Source organism: Natator depressus, chromosome 4, assembly GCF_965152275.1.
Source record: "Natator depressus isolate rNatDep1 chromosome 4, rNatDep2.hap1, whole genome shotgun sequence".
Classification (NCBI taxonomy): domain Eukaryota; kingdom Metazoa; phylum Chordata; order Testudines; family Cheloniidae; genus Natator; species Natator depressus.
Window position 1 is genome coordinate 109,527,363 of NC_134237.1, and position 21,464 is coordinate 109,548,826.

Consider the following 21,464-nt stretch of genomic DNA (forward strand, 5'->3'; position numbering starts at 1 on the left):
TTTATCTCCTGGCCAGCTCTCCTGCTAGTCATCTGGGATGCATTCAGCCTCTCAAGTCTACCACTCTGCATGGCTGCACCTCTTACTCTCAGGTAGCTTCCATGCACTGTTGGCTCTTTCCATAAGCCTGCTGTTCCAGTGGCACCACACTATAGCTTCTTCATTTGGAGCCTCGTTGGCCACTTTTGCTTTTTGACCTTGGCTTGCCAGGGTGCCTCTGATCCCACAGAAGCTGAAGGAAGACGACTTTACTCCAATATGATCTGCTCCCAAGAGGGTGGTCTACATAGCACCAGGTTCATAAGGACTTCGATGGTGTCCATCCCCCTACTGCTCAGGTTGTGTCTTCGTTCACCTTCAGATCCTCTCAATGACCCTGAAAGTTTACTACATCAGGCTGGTTTTGGACTAGGGCCTAGAGATAAATACCATATATCCTATTACTAACCCAATCCCCTGTGCCATCTAGCCCTCTTCTTTCTTTCATCTGGTATTTCTAGCCTTGATAAGTTTTCTAGCTATGTCTGAGAAGAATGTTACTACAAATAACGTAGAGCAGCCCTGTGTATATTCTCCCAGTACTTTATGGGCAATTCATATATCATTTATTCTTGCTGCAAAGATTCCAGAGGTCAGTAATATATTTTAAAAGTTAAGAAACCTTTTTTTTCCCCTCTGGTTGATGGTTCTGTAGTGTCTAGAGAGAAGTCCATTTGGCAGTTGGGAACTGTCACAGATTTAATTTTTATTGCACTGTATTAACATCAAAGGTACATACTTTTCATTTAGTAAATGAATAAGAAAGAGGAGAATTTCTTTTAACCTTGAGAAGTTCAATAGTCTCTCTCACTAGTTAAATTAGCCACTGTCTGCCATCTATTGATGTGATAGCAAACTAAAGTCCAGGATACTTAAGGACATTTAACGTCCCAAATAGCACTTTTTACAAAGGCATGATGTTAGTCCCTATGGGCTGGCTACATTCCAACTAACACAACTGCATTCTACCTACCTAAAGTTCCTTATATCATTTAAGTTAGAGAAGTTGTGTGTTGTTTTTATGTTTTTAACTGTTGGGTGGTATTGCTGTCCTCTGCTATACCTGGAATATTCTGCCTTAGAGGTGAGTACATTTCATTTACAAATGAAGTGATCCCTATATATTTTGTTATCTGTAAATGTTATACTTAAGGTTCAAATGCAGTTTCCATTCTTTCCCTCTGTAATGGGGGTCTACAGTCCAACTTAAGGCTTATGAGGCTTATTAAGTCTCCTAGTGCTAGAACTACCCAGTTCCAGAGTTGCCTCAAAAATATCAGAAGAACAGGGAATGTGGTCATCAGTGGGGAGGAAGTGGTCTTGGTGAAGGGGTTGATAAAGATGCCCATGCTGCTGACCCTGACTTTAGGACACAAGACCAGAGCCCTATAAGCAGGTGGGCATGAGCTCCTTTTGCCCCACAGTGGTGAAGGCTCAGTCTGACTTCTGTGGTGCCAGACAGTCTCTCACCCAAAAGCAGGACAGCAAGACAGGTTGGGAAATGTAGTTCCCAAAGCAACCATGTTATACCCCTAGGTTAGGGCAAGTCATGTTAGTAAACAAGGAGAAATATCTAAACCTTGCCGTTCCTTGGATGGAGGGAAGCCTCAAAAGAATCAGATTATGCTGAGGATATCTCCTAAAAAGCTGTGGGAAAGTAAACTCATAGATAAGGCTTCAGTCCTAGCCAACTACCACCCAGCATCATACCTTCCATTCCTGAGCAAGCTCTAGACAAGCTAGAAAAGGCCAACCACAAGCTCATCTAACTGAAGCTAACATTCTTGACCTGGTACAATCTGTATTCAGGCCAGGACAAAGAATCAAAACTGCTTTAGTGGCACTGATGGATGATCTCTTCCTGTCAATGAATAGAAGGCAGTCACCCCATATTATCCTGCTGGACCTCGCTGCAGCATTCAACGCTGTAGACCACGAGATTCTGTTATCTCATCAGAGAGAGGTGACAGGGCTCAAGGATAATGCAGTAAAATGACTTGAGTCCTTCCTGGAAGTACGATCTCAATAAGTAATGATGGGAAAATGCACCTCCAGCACTAGAACCCTCACCTGTGGAGTTCCACAAGAATCAATTCTCTCTCTGGTCCTTTTCTACACATACATGCAGCCACCAGGTCAACTGGTCAGATGACATAGGCTCAAGGACCAGCAATATGGAGATGATACATAATTCTGCCCATCCTTCACCACATGCAACCATGCCATTACACCCAACATGCCCCATGCTTGGATGAGATCAGTTCTTGTTTGAAGAACAGCTGGCTAAAACTGAACCCAAGCAAGATAGAGGTGATGATGGTGGGCAGAAAAAGGTAACTTGAAGAGTTCGCAGCCCTGATTAAGTTTCCAGTTGTTGAAGATACACACTCCCAATTGACCAATTCAGTCCATAGTCTATGAGTACTCTTGGTTCCTCGCTGATGCTGAGCTCTCACATAGCGGTATCTAAAACTCTCTACCATCTTCGCTTGCCTAGAAACTCCATCCCATCCTGCTGGATGAAGACCTTGCCCCAATTATTCATGCCTTTGTCACCTCTCGGCTGGATTACAGTAATGCAATATCCCTGGGCATGAAGTCTTCAACACCTATCTGGCTTTAAGATTAAACTTGATAAGTTTATGGCGGAGATGGTAGGATAGATAACATGATTTTGGCAATTAACTGATCTTTAAATATTCATGGTAAATAGGCCCAATGGCCTGTGATGGGATGTTAGATGTGGTGGGATCTGAGTTACTACAGAGAATTCTTTCCTGGGTATCTGGCTGGTGAATCTTGCCCATATGCTCAGAGTTCAGCTGATCGCCATATTTGGGGTCAGGAAGGAATTTTCCTCCAGGGCAGATTGGAAGAGGCCCTGGAGGTTTTTCACCTTCCTCTATAGCATGGGGCATGGGTCACTAGCTGGAGGATTCTCTGCTCCTTGAAGTCTTTAAACCATGATTTGAGGACTTCAGTAAGCTCAGACATATGTGAGAGGTTTATCGCAGGAGTGGGTGGGTGAGATTCTGTGGCCTGCATTGTGCAGGAGGTCAGACTAGACGATCATAATGATCCCTTCTGACCTTAATATCTATGTATCTGTGTACCTCAGAAACCTGGGAGGTATTGCCAATACAGAGAAGGACCAGGATATCATACAGGAAGATCTGGATGACCTTGTAAACTGGACTAATAACAATAGGATGAAATTTAATAATGAAAAGTGCAAGGTTATGCATTTAGAGATTAACAACAAGATTTTTTGTTGTAAACTGGGGACGCATCACTTGGAAGTAACAGAGGAGGAGAAGGACCTCAGAGTATTGGTTGATCACAGGATGACTATGAGCTGCCAATGTGATATGGCCGTGAAAAAAGCTAATGCGGTCTTGGGATGTATCAGGCAAGGTATTTCCAGTAGAGATAAGGAGGTGTTAGCACCATTATACAAGGCACTGGTGAGACCTCATCTGGAATATTGTGTGCAGTTCTGGTCTCCCATGTTTAAGAAAGATGAATTCAAACTGGAACAGGTACAGAGAAGGGCTACTAGGATGATCCGAGGAATGGAAAACCTGTCTTATGAAAGGAGACTCAAAGAGCTTGGCTTTTTTAGCCTAACCAAAAGATGGCTGAGGGGAGATATGATTGCTCTCTATAAATATATCAGATAGATAAATACCACAGAGGGAGAAGAATTATTTAAGATCAGTACCAATCTGGATACAAGAACAAATGGATATAAACTGGCCATCAGGAAGTTTAGACTTGAAATTAGACGAAGATTTCTAACCATCAGAGGAGTGAAGTTCTGGAACAGCCTTCCAAGGGAAGCAATGGGGGCAAAAGACAGATCTGGCTTCAAGACTAAGCTTGATAAGTTTATGTAAGGGATGATATGATGGAATAGCCTAATTTTGGCAATTATGTGATCTTCAGCGATTAGCGGTAGATATGCCCAATGGCCTGTGATGGGATGTTAGATGGGGTGGGATCTGAGTTACTACAGAGAATTCTTTCCTGGGTGTCTGGATGGTGAGTCTTGCCCACATGCTCAGGGTTTAGCTGATCACCATATTTGGGGTTGGGAAGGAATTTTCCTCCAGGGCAGATTGGAAGAGGCCCTGGGGGGGTTTCGCCTTCCTCTGCAGCATGGGGCCTGGGTCACTTGCTGGAGGATTCTCTGCACCTTGAAGTCTTTAAACCACAATTTGAGGACTTCAATAGCTCAGACATAGGTTAGAGGTTTGTTACAGGAGTGGGTGGGTGAGATTCGGTGGCCTGCGTTGTGCAGGAGGTCAGACTAGATGATCATAATGGTCCCTTCTGACCTTAAAGTCTATGATTCTATGATCCTATGAACTCCAGCTAGTACTGAGCGCTGCAGCACATCTCCTCAGGAACAGAGGCTACCAGGAACACGTACAACCTGTCCCCCACTCCTTACATTGGCTTCCCATAGAATCTCAAATCAAGTTCAAGGTCTCATTCCTTATCTTCAAAGCACTCCACAACGTCAGCCCAGGATACCTAAAAAATTGTTTAAAGCTCCAGGATGAAGACTGTGGTCAACAACTCTGCTATTCTGCAACAATGGAACTCAATTATAAGAGTAAAGCTTGTCCATTCAGAAGACAGAACTTTCTCCACACGTGGACCAAGACTATGAAATGAACTCTCACAGGAACTAAGGACCAGCACAAACCTCATGACTTTCCATTTCAGGTCCAACACGCATTTCTTTGATCTTGCCTTCTCTAATATAAACATATAGCAACAGGTATATACCAAACATATTACCAAAACTAGATTCTCCATTGCACACATTTCTCCCTCTGGGGAGAGGACAAGAGAACAAACAACAGATGACGGATCAAGTCACCTGGCTTAATGCATGACTGGAAGGTACTCAGATGCTATTGTGACAAGCATGATATAAAAACCTATATAGACTAGAACCCAGTTTCTTTGCTTCATTAATTTTATTTTTTGTATCGATTTCATGGTGAACACCTATCACAGGTGTCCAAACCAGTTTCTGAGAGACTATAGGTAAATTTTTCCTCCTGTTTTTTGGCATGTTGAAATAAAAGCCTGAGCAGAAGTTTCTGTTCACAAATTCCAAGGATATGCCTTTTCTTTGTTACCCTAACATGTCCCCTTTATCTCAGTTGCTTGTATCTTTCTGATATAAATGTCCTTCTGGCTGAAGTTTTAATTGACTATGTGGATAAACAGGTGAATGGTTTGGGCTGTATTTTACCCATAACCTTTGCTCAGAATTCCTACTGATTTCCATTAGAGTTATTCTGTGAATCACCTATAGTATATAATTTGTGTTCCCAGCTTACAGATCCTAAGCTTCAAATGTAATTCGGCTCTTTCCCATGTCATGAGTTTGCTATGCCTGGCTTAGAATATTAAGAATGCCTCAGAACAAAAAAAAAGAAAACAGTCCAACATTTTTCAAAATCAGTGCATAAAGTTAAGCTATTAAGTGCCTAAATAAGTAGTCTGATTTTTGGAGTGCTGAGTACCCAACAGCTCTTAGAGACTTCTAAAAGCTCAGCAAATTTTAAAAGCACACCACTTACACAGGCACCTAAATAAGGATTTAGGAGCCTAACTTGAGACACCCCTAATTAAAACTTTGACCCTTGTATTTTCCTTTTCTTTTCTTTTAGTCTTTGGTTCAAAGTTTTTATTAAATTTGGTGGCAGTGTTTTTCATCTGGGGATAAATTTCATATTAACATATCAAAGTTTAACTACCACTTATTAAATATTTCCTACTTGTTAATTGTGTAACTGTATTGTTGTAGGGTGTTTTTTTTAATGCATCCGCAGATCATTTTATCATCATAGAATGGGCATCAGTGGACAATTCTCAACAGTTTTAAACAGTTGGAACTGGCCTTATCATAAACTAATGAGCTGTATTCTCTGTGATAAATCATTTAGCCTATTTCTTTTCTGCCAGGAAGGCTTCCTCTCATGATTTATCATGATTAGACAATTCTTAGAGGTCTATCCAACAGTTAACTCAGCAAACTAAGCACAGTGTAGAATTAAGATTGCTGCCAAACTCCTGAGATTCTAAAGTCAAAAAGGACATGACAATGAGGAATTAAACATTCCAGAACTTCTTGGATAATGTGATTCAGATTTTTCCATGAAAGACCCAAATTAGTTAAGCTTGCTAATTATCTCCCGATCACTCTCCCTCCACTGAGATATTGTCATGACCAGGACATGGGCGATCTGACCTAGTGGTCAGAGCAGGAGTCAGACCAGGTCCAATACCAGATCAGAGTCTGAGACAGGACAGAGAGCAAACTGAGAGTCAGTTGTCAGAAGGGAGGCAGGATCAGGTTACCAGGAAACAAGCAGCAGGAACAGGTATCACATGGGAAGCAGTCCAAAGCAGGGAGAACCCAGTTGCATGGACAACTTCCAGTGCCTGTGCTTGGGTTAAATAGAGGCTGGGGACCAATCAAGATCCCCAGGGTTCCACCAATCAGAGCCCAGGGCTGACATTCTCTGCTAGAGTTCAGTGCCTATTCTAGGCACTATTAGCAGGGTACTAAGTGGCAGGTTGGGACTACCTAGCTCTTAAGAGCCCTACAGGTCAGGGTTCAAGACACATAGTCCCTGACAGTGATAAACCTAAGAGTTAGAACCTGTCATTGCTACTTTCAGAGAATGTCCGTTATAAGTCAGCAATGTTCTGATTTTTGACCCAGTATAGAAGACTGTAGTCATGCGAGTAGTCCCACTGATTTGGGCCTAGATTCTTCCACCTTTACGCATGGTGAGTACTAATTTACATACTTCACAAGTAAACAGATATGACTAGTCAAAGTAAGGTACTATTCACCAGGAGTAAGTGCCCTTTACCAGGAGAAATGGCAGGATTTTGCCCTTAATAAGTTCAGTGGGACTGCTCATGTGAGTAAAGGATGCTGTATCGGGCCCAACAACTAGAAACATTTAGGCAGTCTTTTAATTTCACTGCATCAGAGCAATCTACCTCAGCAACAAGCCACCAAACCTCATCAGCCCATTGCTGTAAGATAATAGTCTCATCTTTAAAAAGTCAAACAATGAACAAGGGAAAATCACATATGAGGAAATTAGACACAGTCACTCCTCATTTTTCTGTCCATCAAGAAGACACCCTCACTAGGATATCACTGTGGAAATGCTGGCTGCCAGCTGAGAGTCAGAACCCGGCATACTATTGAAAGACCCCTTTTATAGACCCCACGTATCTGATTTTGTGAGGTGCTGAGTTACAGACTAGTCTGGATTGCTTGGTAAGATGGGCTTGTTTGAACATCATGAGATTTAATAAAGTCATACAAATGCAAAGTCATACATCTAGGAACAAAGAATGTAGGTTACATTTACAAGATAGAGGATTCGCAAAAAGAAAAGGAGTACTTGTGGCACCTTAGAGACTAACCAATTTATTTGAGCATGAGCTTTCGTGAGCTACAGCTCACTTCATCGGATGCATATGATCACGGCCTATAAGTACCTACATGGGGAAGAAATTTCCAATAGTGTACAGCTTGTTAATAAAGCAGAAAAAGGCATAACAAGATTCAGTGATTGGAAGCTGAAGCTAGACAAATTCATACTAGAAATAAGGTGCTTAAAAAAAAACAAGGATGGTAATTAACCATTAGAACAACTTACCTAGGAAAGTGGTGGATTCGCCATCACTTGCAGTCTTTAAATCAATACCACATGTATTTCTAAGGTTTAGCTTACACTTAAAAGTTAGGTTAACATAGTTGCATGCATCAAGAGTGTGAAAAAACCTCACCCCGATTGACATAGCTGCATCTTCATTACGGGTTAGGTTGGCATAGCTATGTCAACAGAAGAATGGTTTTGTCAACATAGCTACATCATTTGAGTAGGTGATGTTCCTAGACTGATGGAATAACCCCTTCCTTGGTGTAGGCTGCATCTACACTACAGGGTTATGTCAACATAGCTACATCAACATAACTATGCTGGCATAGTTTCCATGGTGTTGATAAAATCTGCTGTGATCTCAACGACTACAAAGGTCCCTTCTGACCTTAATTCTATGAATCTATGAAATGATGAGTGATATCAATGGGAATTGAGGATACTCAGTATCTTCCAGGATCAAGATCTAGATGCCACTCCTTACTTCCTCCCCCACTAAGGCCCTGATTCAGCAAAGCACTTAAATATGTGCTTAACTTTAAGCAGCATGTGTGCATGTGGTTAAGTGCTTTACTGAATCAGGACCTAAAAGGACTATTAAAAAGACTGAGACAAAAGTTGTTCTGCTGCAGTCTAGAACTAAATGTAGCCAAGAACTTATAGACATTTATGAAGTATGGGGCACAGCCAGAGGTCTGTTCCATCACCGGTTAATTCTTTGATTTGAACATAAAAGGGAGCAGATAAATTGGATTTTAAAAAGTCCACATCATGACTGAATAGCATTTTCTTCCCTGTCACTACTGTCCCTCTATTCCCTTTTTGTACCTTACTTTATTAAGCATGCTAGGTAGCATCTCAGTTTCAAAGACATCTTGGAGGACACAGACAGGTTAATGCAATACAGTTATTTCAAATAAATTGATTGTGTCACAATACATAGTTTAATCTACTTTGTACTAAATAGATTGTAATAATTGTTATATTCTTTTTAAGAACAATGTACGTTTTAATTATGCATCTGTTATTCTCTCCTCCTATTATTTTATGGTACTGATGATAAACCTAGCTAAAATCAAATTTCATTTACCCCCTGACAATACTCTTGAGGAAGATGAAAGTCTTGGGGAAGGACAACACCAAGCTGGAGCAGAGGGAAATGATCCCATAGTTGGAACCTTCCTTGCAGATGTCAGGGTATCGTCTCCCACTGAGGATACCCCTCCAGGGGAGTAGGCCACAGTTATTAGGAAGAGACAGGTAAAAGTAATGGGAGGTTCCATTTTTAGAAATATAGATAGTTTTGTTTGTGATGGCTCGGAGAACCGCATGGTAAATTGCCTGCTGGGTGCTAATGTTGTGGACCTCTTGAGACATTCAGACAGATGTATGTGCAATACCGGAGAGTAGCTGGTGGTTGTGGTGTATGTAGGTACCAATGACATAGGGAAAGGTAGAAGAGAGGTCCTGGAGGCCAAATTTGGGCTGCTAGGTAAGAAATTAAAGTCCAGGACCTCCATGGTAGCATTCTCTAAAATGCTTCCAGTTCCAAGCACAGGACCCACTAGACTCCGCTGTTCTGCTACCTCAGGGTCTCAATGCGTGGATGAGGATGGTGTTAGGAGGAGGAATTGAGATTGATTAGGAACTGGGGAACCTTTTGGGAAAGATGGGCTCCACCAAAACGAAAATGGAACCAGATTGCTGGATTGTAAAATTTAAAAAGTTCTAGAGGAGTTTTTAAACTAAGGGCTGGGGAAAAGCCCTCAGGGACAGATGAGCACGTAGTTCAGACAGAGACATCCGTTAGGGGAGGATCTCTGTAATGGGGATTCTCTATATCCTAGTAAAGTGGAGAGGATAGAAGTTGATAAAGTACAAGCAGGAACTGAAGAGATAGAGTCAAACAAAAAAGAGTCCCATTCAATTACATCACATGAAAGCAGACAACTAAATATTGACAAATTTCATAAGTGCTTGTATACAAATGCTAGAAGTCTAAACAGGGAGATGGGTGAACTTGAGTATCTGGTATTAAATGAGGATATTGATATAATGAGCATCATAGCAACTTTGTGGAACAATGATAATCAATGGGATACAGGGTATGAAATATATAGGAATGACAGAGTGGGTTGTGTTGGTGGGGGAGTGGCACTATATCTGAATGAAAGTATAGAAGCAAATATAATAGATATTTTAAATGAATCAAACCACGGAATTTCTAAGGATATAAGTTCCATATTTGATTAATAAGAGTATAGCAGTAGGACTATACTACCAATCACTTGACCAGGATAGTGACGGTGATTGTGAAATACTCAGGGAGATTAGAGAGGCTACAAAAATAGAAAAAAAAGTCAATAATGGGGGATTTCAACTATCCCCATATTGACTAGGTACCTATCAACTCAGGACAGGATGCAGAGATAAAATTACTAGACACCATTAATGACTGCTTCTTGAGCAGCATGTCCTGGAACCCACAAGGGGAGAGGCAAGTCTTTATTTAGTCCAAAGTGGAGAACAACATGTGGTCCAAAAGGTGAATATAGCTGAACTGCTCAATAATAGCAACTTCTTTGTAAGGGGGAAAACCAAAGAAACCCACCTCAGCAGCATTTAACTTCAAAAAGGGGAACTACACAAAAATGAGGAAGCTAGTTAAACAGCAATTAAAAGGAACAGTCACAAGAGTCACAAGAGTAAGATGCCTGCAAGCTGCATGGAAACCTTTCAAAAGCAATATAATAGAGGCTCAGATTAAATGTATACCCCCAAATTAAAAACAAAAACAGCAAGAGAAGAAAAAAATGCCACCATGGCTACACAGAGTAAAAGAGGCTGACAGAGGCAAAAAGGCAACCCTTAAAAATTGGAAGTCAAATCCTAGTGAGGAAAATAGAAAGGACCACAAACTCCAGCAAGTCAAATGTAAAAGTATAATGTGGCAGGCCAAAAAAGAACTTGACAAGCAACTAGCAAAATCCACAAAACTAACATAAAAAAAGGTCCATCAGAAGCAGGAAGCCTGCAAACAATCAGTGGGACAACTGGATAACCAAGGTGCTAATGGAGCACTCAAGGAAGCAAGACCGTAATGGAAAAGATAAATTAATTATTTGCATTGGTCTTCATTGCATAGGATGTGAGAGAGATTCCCACACCTAAGCCATTCTTTTTAGGTGACAAATCTGAGGAACTGTCCCAGCTTGCAGATCTGTCACCTAAAAAGAATGGCTCAGGTTTGGGAATCTCCCTTACATCCTCAGCTGTGAAGACCGATGCAAAGAATTCATTTAGTTTCTCCGCAAAGGCCTTATCGTCCTTGAGTGCTCCTTTAGCACCTCGATTGTCCAGTGGCCCCACTGATTGTTTAGCAGGCTTCCTGCTTCTGATGTACTTAAAAAAGAAAATTTGCTATTACTTTTTGAGTCTTTGGCTTCCTCAAATTCTTTTTTGGCCTTCCTAATTCATTTGCCAGTGTTTATGCTCCTTTCTATTTTCCTCACTAGGATCTAACTTCCACTTTTTAAAGGATGCCTTTTTGCCTCTCACTGCTTCTTTACTTTGTTGTTTAGCCATGGTGGCTCTTTTTTGGTTCTCTTACTATATTTTCTACAAAATTACAAAATTACTCAAGATAGGTAAATCCAAAACTGACTGCAAAGAGTTACAAGGGGATCTCATTAAATTGGGTGACTGAGCAATAAAATGGCAGATTAAATTCAATGCTGATAAATGCAAAAGTAATACACATTGGAAAACATAATCCCAATTATACATAGAAAATGATGGGGTCTATATTAGCTGTTATCATTCACAAAAGAAATCTTGGAGTCATTGTGGATTGTTCTCTGAAAACATCTGCTCAGTTGCAATGGCAGTCAAAAAAAAACTAACAGAATATTAGGAACCATCAGAAAAGGGATAGACAATAAGACAGAAAATGTCACAATTCCACTATATAAATCCATGGTATGCTCACACCCTGAATACTGCATGCAGTTCTGGTTGCCACATCTCAGAAAGATCTATTAGCATTGGAAAAAGAACAGAGATGGGCAACAAAAATGATTAGGTGTAGGGAACAGTTTCTATATAAGGGGAGATTAAAAAGACTGGGACTATTCAGTTTAGAAAAGAGACAATTAAAGGGGATAAGACAGAGGTCTATAAAATTATGAATGGTGTGGAGAAACTGAATAGGGAAGTGTTATTTGCCTCTTCACATAACACAAAAACCCAGGGGTTACCCAATGAAATTAATAGGCAGCAGGTTTAACAAAAGGAATTGCTTCTTCACACAACGCACAGTGAACCTGTAGAACTCTTTGTCAGGGGATGTTGTGAAGACCAAAACTATAACAGGGTTCAAAAAAGAATTAGATAAGTTCATGGAGGACAGGTCCATCAGTGGTTATTAGCCAAGATGATCAGGGATACAACCCCATGCTCTGACTACCAGGTCCTGGAGCTGAACAACAGGATATGCATCACTTGATAAACTGCCCTGTTCTGTTCATTCCCTCTGAAGCACCTCGTTCCAGCCACTGTCAGAAGACAGGATCCTGGGCTAGAGAGATCATTGGTCTGACTCAGTATGACCATTCTTATGTTCTTATGGAAGTCATTTTCAGATACAATGTACATTCAGCACATTTTTCTTATTTTTTCTCTAATGCTTCTTACCTTAAAACTAAGGCTACGAGTTTGTCACAAAGGTCACGGAAGTCACAGATTCTGTGACTTTCGGGACCTCTGTGACTTCTGCCATGGCCTGTGCGGCTGGCCCTGGGGCCACCTCAGCAGCTCAGGCAGCCCTTGGGCCAGCTGCACCAGCTGCTGCTGGGGCAGACTCGGGCTACTGACTCCCCTCTCCCAGCAGCAGCAGGAGTTTGGATGTGGGAGGGGGCTCAGGACTGGGGGTTGGGGTGCGAGAAGGTGTGAGGGCTCTGGGTGACGCTTATCATGGGGGCTCCTGGAAACAGCACCATGACCCTCCCTCAGCTCCTAGCTCCACACGCTGCCTCCGCCCACAGGCACTGCCCCCAATTCCCATTGGTTGCGGTTCCCAGCCGATGGTAGGGAGCCTGCCAGCCCTACCAACACCCACCCTCAGCACCAGCTATTGTCCCAGCCCATGCATTGCCATTCTCCCTCCCCCCACAACACCCATGGTGCCCCATGGGCTCCCCCCCCGAGCACCCGCAGCGCCCCCCAGGTTGTCCCCCCACAAGCACCTGCGGCACCCCTGGGCTACCCCCTCCCCGCCCAGATTTAGTCAGGGGTATATAGTACAAGACATGGACAGGTCACAGGCTGTGAATTTATTTAAAATCTTATGATTTAAGCCAACCTCTTGATTGTCATGGGCTTGTGATTTCTGAACACTTGTGATTGGCAATACTGAGAGTTACAAAATGAACATGGGTTTTATACATATTGTTACAGCAGAAGTTTCGAACTTGTGTTCTCTAGGATATTAAAACCAAGGTCTTCATCAGGAGAGGGAAACAGAGGTCAGGGTATCTTCCTTTCAGCCTTGATCATGGTTACATCTTCACTGTATTTTATAGTGAATGAGGCAGATTGAAGAACTTTAAAGGTTCTACAGAAATAGCCAAAGCTTGCTCAAATAGCTGCTGAGGAATGCTTTGCATGCACCATTTGAGCTAATCTCAACTCTGCCCTCATGATGGATGAAGAAATATAGCTTTCTGGCTAAACAACAAATGTAGTAGGAAATGTTCCCCAACACAAATCATAATGGCAAAGGGAATAGCATGTCAATTTATGAAACCTCAAAGTTTCCAAAGAATTCTCCTGGGTGTGAGGGGTGAAAATCAGGGTTGCAATGGAAACTGTCTTATATGTTTAACAGAAGAGTCACTACTGGAAATCCAGTATGCTTGAAATACCTGTATACAGTGAGATATTTTTTCACTTACTTGTACTTTGTGAGATAGGGTGTCATGTCATTTTTTTGCCAAGATTTTCCAGTGAGATTGGAACAGCTCCTAGACAATCTTTCCCCTGTCACCATCACTTCATACAGTACCTAGTGAAAATTATGCCTGGACCCATTATACCAATATGTTAATAAAAATAATTTGGGGGGAAGGAGTTGGAATTTGTTCGCTTTAATGTTACCACTAAAAACAGTCAGTTATGCAAAGGACCAAATTGCCAGTGACACGGCCTCATTTTTTTCAGGTACAAATCTGAGTAGTCACAAATCTAACCATTTGATCTGTGGTGCAATTGAGTAGTTAAACCTACAACACTAAAAATTTGCTGGTATAAGAAAATGTTTGACATCTTTTCAGGGCCTCCACTTTGTTGAAAATACACCCCTCAGGGTCTGATTTAAGCCAACGTAACCCAGGAAATTCCTAGTTAAGGCTATTACTGTCTCTGTAGCTCTCTCCAGTGTTCCTAGATATTACCACACACAGGGCATTTAGGATCACACACATTCTTGAAATCCTAGTAATACTTCCACCTTATGGCGTGATGTGAGGCTAGAACTACAGCCTTAAATAGGAAAGTCTTGATTTTCTCCAGATTAACATTATTGCCTTTTACGTTTTTACCCAATGGCTGTTCTGGACAGACCTGAACATCTATAATATACATACAGAGTCTAAATAGGAGTATGACAAGCACTTCAGAAATGCAGGGATAGATTGGATAAGAGTCTCTTTCCCCAAGAAGTGGTTCTTTCTGGTCAAGCTTGAGCACATTTGTTGGTTAAGGTAGGGTAGATGTCACTGCTTGGACTATACCTGATCGGTAAATATATTAAAGACTCAACTTCAGTGCTATCAATTTGGCACCTTTCATGTGCAATGTATTATACACACATATATAATATACTACTACATGCATTCAGTAGGTGTCAAGGTTCCTCCCCCACTCTGAACTCTAGGGTACAGATGTGGGGACCTGCATGAAAAACCTCCTAAGCTTATCTTTACCAGCTTAGGTCAAAACTTCCCCAAGGTACAAAATATTCCACCCTTTTGTCCTTGGATTGGCCGCTACCACCACCAAACAAATACTGGTTACTGGGGAAGAGCTGTTTGGACACGTCTTTCCCCCCAAAATACTTCCCAAAACCTTGCACCCCACTTCCTGGACAAGGTTTGGTAAAAAGCCTCACCAATTTGCCTAGGTGACTACAGACCCAGACCCTTGGATCTTAAGAACAATGAACAATCCTCCCAACACTTGCACCCCCCCCTTTCCAGGGAAATGTTGGATAAAAAGCCTCACCAATTTGCATAGGTGACCACAGACCCAAACCCTTGGATCTGAGAACAATGAAAAAGCATTCAGTTTTCTTACAAAAAGACTTTTAATAGAAATAGAAGTAAATAGAAAAAAAATCCCCCCTGTAAAGTCAGGATGGTAGATACCTTACAGGGTAATTAGATTCAAAACATAGAGAACCCCTCTAGGCAAAAACCTTAAGTTACAAAAAGGATACACAGACAGAAATAGTTATTCTATTCAGCACAATTCTTTTCTCAGCCATTTAAAGAAATCATAATCTAACACGTACCTAGCTAGATTACTTACTAAAAGTTCTAAGACTCCATTCCTGGTCTATCCCCGGCAAAGACAAAATATAGACAGACACACAGACCCTTTGTTTCTCTCCCTCGTCCCAGCTTTTGAAAGTATCTTGTCTCCTCATTGGTCATTTTGGTCAGGTGCCAGCGAGGTTACCTTTAGCTTCTTAACCCTTTACAGGTGAGAGGAGATTTCCTCTGGCCAGGAGGGATTTTAAAGGGGTTTACCCTTCCCTTTATATTTATGACAGTAGGGGAGGTGTCTAGTGTCTCTCAATTAAAGTTTCATTTGTTTTCTCTTCTTTCAACCTGTGAGAGTTAAAGCTGAAGAGACAGCAAAAACTTCAGCTTGATTACACATATAAACTATATCATTAGTGTAACTCCTTTTCATTGTCAGGAATTATGGTGCACTTCTCACCAACAGAATCAGACTGCTGGAATGAAAAGATTTACATAGCATGCTGTTTTGCCATTTTTGAAACTCGACAGGACGAATTCAACCATATGGAGTTTCCCAATTCAGTTCAATAGGATTGATGCCTGTTTATTCCAGGAGTGAATATGGTCCTGTGGTTGGTTTGACTTTCTGTTCTGTTATTTATACCCTCAGTAACATCAGAGACACAAGAAGATTGTCCTTTCTGTCTGTTTGGCAGCCCTGTTATCTACTTCATAGTGATTTGTATTCAGACAGCGGCTGCATCAAGATAGAATTTTAGTTGATTTATTTCCCATTTTTGGAGGGATTTCAGAACACGTGGCAGTAAAACGAGACCAGAAAATAAGTCAACATGAGAGCAAGCTCTTTTAACAAAGATGATGATGATAAAGAGGAATTTAGTAACTGGAACTATTAAACGTTACCCTTAAGCCTGGTATCTTATCTCACTATGACAGAGCAGTCTGTTGGCTTAGTGATCCTTGGGAGCAGAGCCTCCTGAAGAGAAGGAAAGGGATAATTCTGCTCCTTCCCTCCTCCAACACTGCAAGGAAGTTCCCTTTTATATTAATAGACTATATGGCCAGAAGGGACCATTGTGACCAGCTAGTCTGACCTCCTGTATAACCCAGGACATAGAACTTCCCTGAATTATTTTTTGTTTGAATTAGAGAAATGTCTTTTAGAAAAACATCTAATCTTCTTTTTTAGAATTTCCTGTGATGGAGAATGTACCATAATCATTGGTAAGTTGTTGCACTGCTTCATTGCCCTCACTGTTAAAAATGTGTGCCTTATTTCAAATCTGAATTTGTCTAGCTTCAGCTTCCAGCCATTGGATTATACCTTATCAACTACGATGAAGAGCCCTTTGTGACGGGCTCGGTAACAGAGATCCCGTTGGGACTGTCACCTTATGTGCTGAAATTACCTTTGAGCCTGTTTTCCCTGCCAGCTTGGGACTTTCAGAACCCTGCCTTGTTGAGCTAGACATGCTAGCCTGCTGCAACACAGACCCAGGGTCCGGGGCACACCCCCAAAGCTGCAGGCTTTAAGTGAAAACAGCTCTGCAGGTTATCTGATTCCAGCACCCAGACACTGAGCTCCCAGTGGGATCCAAATCCCAAATAAAGCCATTTTACTCTGTATAAAGCTTATACAGGGTAACCTCATAAATTGTCTGCCCTCTATAACACTGATAGAGAGATATGCACAGCTGTTTGCTCCCCCAGGTATTACTCACTTAATAAACAAAAGTGATTTTATTAAGTATAAAAAGTAGGATTTAAGTGGCTTCAAGTAATAACAGACAAAACAAAGTAAGTTACCAAGCAAAGTAAAACAAAACACACAAGTCTAAGCCTAATACATTTAAGAAACTGAATACAGGTAAATCTCACCCTCAGAGATGTTCCAATAAGCTTCTTTCACAGACTAGTCTCCTTCTTAGTCTGGGCCCAATCCTTTCCCCTGGTACAGCCCTTGTTAGTTCCAGCAGGCATCCTAGGTGAAAAGCAGAGGCTTTCTTATGACTGGGACCCCCTTTGTCCTGCTCCACCACCTTTTATAGCTTTGTCACAAGGCAGGAATCCTTTGTCTCTCTGGGTCCCCACCCCTCCTTCTAAATGGAAAAGCACTAGGTTTTAGATGGATTCCAGTATCATGTGACATGGTCACATGTCACTGTAAGACCTCCTTCTTCATTACCTAGTAGGTGGAAGACACATACATAGGAAGGCTTGCAGGTAAACAAACCCATTTACAGGTCATTGATTCTGAAGCACCCTTAATGGCTTCCACTTAATATGTTTACATCAGTAATACGAGTTTATATCTTATTCTCCTAACTCCAGACATAGAAATAATACATGCAAACAAATAGGATGAACGCACTCAGTAGATTATAACCTTTGTAATGATACCTTACAAGCCACCTTTTGCATAAAGCATATTCCAGTTACATATTCGCATTCATAAGCATATTTTCATAAAGCATATGGAGTGCAATGTCACAACCATTATCAAAGTTCTGTCCCCCATGTAGATATTTATAGAATGATCAAGTTACCCCTTAACCTTTTTCTTTCTTAAAATAAACAGACTGAGCATCTGGAGTGTCTCACTATAAAGCATGTTTTCCAATCCTTTAATCATTCTTCTGGGTCTTCTCTGAACCCTCTCCAGTTTATCAACATCCTTCTTGAAATTGTGGACATAACTGAAAACAATATTCCAGTAGCAGTTGTACCAGTGCCAAATACAGAGGTAATATTACCTTCCTATTCCTACTCAAGATGCATCCAAGGATTGTATTAACCCTCTTGGCCATAGCATCACACTGGGAGCTCATGTTCCGCTGATTATCCTTCATGATCCTAAGTTTTCAGCGGTTCTGCTTCCCAAGATAGAGTCCCCCATCTCTGTAAATATGGCCTATATTCTTTGTCCCTAGATGTATAATTTTACATTTGGCTGTATTAAAATGCATAGCTTGTTTGTGCCCATCTTACCAACTAATCCAGATCGCTGTAAACTAGTGAACTGTCCTCTTCATCATTAATCACTCTCTCAACCTGTGGGTCACCTGCAAACTTTATCAGTGCTGATTTTATGTTTTCTTCCGTGATCAGAAAGTTGAAGGTCCAGCTCCATTTGCATTTGTGCGTGTGCACTTGCACGCCTACTTTGTGTGTAAAATCAGTGCAATTGTGGAACATATCAGGCCTCCACTTGTCCAAAGGGATCTAAATATCCATTTGTGAGCAAAAATGCATAATTCACATGTGATATCATAATAAAATGTAAGCATACAAAAGGCACAGAAATTCAAACAGACCTCAGGCCTCCACTTACTGAAAATCAGTTCCTTCCTGGCAAAGACACAAACAGGGAGTCAGTCCGATTCATACCTGTTCTATGGCACCATTACACCAGCTAGCCCACAAAGAGGCTAGATAGATCCATATGCCAGGCTATGCCCACTTTGCGCTGATTGGCAATTCTGCACCCCTGCAATGCCCCACACAGGTTGATGCAACAAGGGTCCAAGTTAGGACTTGTAGTTTCACTGGCTTGAAGTCAGCAAAGTTTAAAGTGGAAATAAGATGCAAATTTTTAACAGAAAAGACAACTAACCATTGGAACAGATTACTAAGGGGTGTGGTAAATTCTTCGTCATTTGGAGTCTTGAAATCAAGGTTAGATGTCATTCTAGAAGATGTGCTTTAGTTCAACAACAAGTTGTTGTGCTAGATGCAGGAATCAATGGGTAAAATTCTATTGGAACTGGAAATCATTGGAACTGGAAATATTGCTAACACTGGAATGAACTTTTTAAGTGCACCCACTGTAATTTTTCCTTGCCAAGAACTACAATGCTGGTTTTTCAAAGCACAGTACATTTAACCTTTCCCACTAAGTGCTAATGCACCCCTCAAATGCCACATTTTCTTTAGTGAGCTACTCCTGATTTGCCTCAACTAAAGACAGCTGAGTAATCAACCACTGAGCATTGCAAGGGAAGAGTCAGAAACTGTGATGTATATTTTAAAATTACCTGATTTTCTCTTCTTTAAACTCTGAGATATGAGAGTGGCTGAAACATTGCATAAATATTACATTCATCTTCAGAGGGTCAGAAACTAAAGAAACATTTTCAGGTCTATTTGTCAGGACAGTCTGACCATTTTCTTTTGTTTAAATGTGTGCTTTCCTACTTTCTTTGTTTATAAAATGAGGCTCTAGTCCTGAGCAAAGCATAATGAGTCCTTTTAAAACTAAATGAGTTTATACTTTCTTCTCAGCAGCCCATTAGGAAAATCTTTGCAAAGTAGAGCTGTAGATAGATCATTTCAATTTGTTCCTCAAGTTCTTTTGTTTGTGCATTAGTCTCTTTCTTTTCAGCAGAGCTATCTGTAATTGTTTGCCCTCTTAAGCAAAAACTTTCCTGAATCCCATGCCATCTTCAAGAGATACTATACTAGCATTAATCATCATAAAGAACTCAATTTACTTTCTTGTTTTGGAACAAAAGACTAAACATCTTGCAACAAAGAAACATTACACCTGCATTGCTTGGATACCAGAGTCCAAGCCACAAAGAAAAGATGCTCACAAAAGGAATCATACTCAATATTTGTCTCCTTCAGACCTTCCAATAGTTACTCTGAAATTTAAAAAATTAGTCTAATCTGGAATAATTCTAATTTTCAAAAATCCTTTCATTAGATTTACATGCTTCAGATCAAATTTCTCTCTCGGGAGCTGTATTGACGCTATCTATCTAAGGAACTTATAGACCCCTGTCACTGCAGACTGTGAGCACCTCACAATCTTTAATTCATTTATCCTGCTTGGAAATACCATTATCCCTATTTTACAGGTGATGAATTCAGGCACAGAGAGGCTGAGGGTCAGATTTTCAAAGGTATTTAGGCACTAAAGATGAAGAAGTCATCTAGTAGTATTTTCAAAAACACCTAAACTGGTTAGACACCAAAATCCCATTGGCAGCAAGGCACCTAACATGTTCAGGTACTTCTGAAAACACCATGAGGGGCCTATCTGCATCCAGGGTTGCCAACTTTCTTACCAAACAAAACCGAACACCCTTGCCCCGCCCCTTCTCTAAGGCCCTGCCCCACTCACTCCATCCACCCTCCCTCCATCACTCGCTCTCCCCCCCCTCACTCACTCATTCATTTTCACCAGGCTGGGGAGGGTCCCTTTTTGACTGGGTGTTCCAGTTGACAATGCATCTGTAGGTGTCTAATCATCTTTGAAAATCTGGCTCTAAGTGACTTTCCCAAGGTTACACAGGAAGTCTATGGCAGACCAAAGACTTTAACTCCAGTCAGCCAAGTTAGCACTTGACCACTAGACTATCCTTACCTTCGGGATATTTTGTCCTTAAGCAATTACATATGTTTATTTAAGTACCTGACTAATATCTCTAACACTTCTGCTTCTGTAATGGGAAGAGTCTCACATGCTGAGAAAAACAGAGTATACATATGCAAATAAGTATCACTTAACTAGAGTGGTTATTTTCTTTCATTTCTCTAGTACTTTCTTTCTGAGAAATTCAAAGCAGTTAAATGAACAGATGCACAGTATTCTGGAGATGTAGAAAATATTGTCACCATTTTACTATCCCCAGAGAAAAGAGGCCCAATGAGACTGATATAAACTGATCAAGGCCACATAGCAAATCAGTGGTGGAGAGGGGAATAGAACCTTAATCTCCTGATTCCCAGTCCCATGCTTTAACCAAAAGACAGTGGGAGTACTAAAAATATTCCTTTTAACTTTTTATTAAACTGTAAGATGTGGCTGTTCTAGCAATATTCCCTGCTCAGACCTGTACTCTCTTATCTACTGGCTATATAACTCCTTAACTGTACCCACTGGAGTTAGTTTTTCCTTTATAAACAATGCAATATTGAGGTTTATACAAAAAATTGGGCATAAAAATTCTTCTTGGACTGAAGCTCAGCAGGCACCATCTCAGTCTTGGGATCTGTTTAGCCATTTTTTATTTGTATTTTACAGCTACATTTTTATCAGTATGAGAACTTTTTAACTGTTGCACCACTGCTGGGGAACGATGTAAGAATAGTGTTGCCGCCTACTCATGAAAATAAAATATATGGAGTCATCTATTTGCTCACTATATGGAATCTATCAGAAGATATGTCA

The 21,464-nt window shown here is 41.0% G+C and overlaps 1 long non-coding RNA gene across 1 annotated transcript in view; it reads right to left on the minus strand.

Moving 5' to 3' along the window:
- Positions 1 to 21,464, minus strand: part of LOC141985960 (uncharacterized) — a 203,346-nt gene that overhangs the window by 162,611 nt on the left and 19,271 nt on the right. The window contains exon 2 of the long non-coding RNA XR_012639077.1: positions 17,168 to 17,270. This is a non-coding gene — a long non-coding RNA (uncharacterized LOC141985960). The remainder of the gene's footprint in view (positions 1 to 17,167; positions 17,271 to 21,464) is intronic.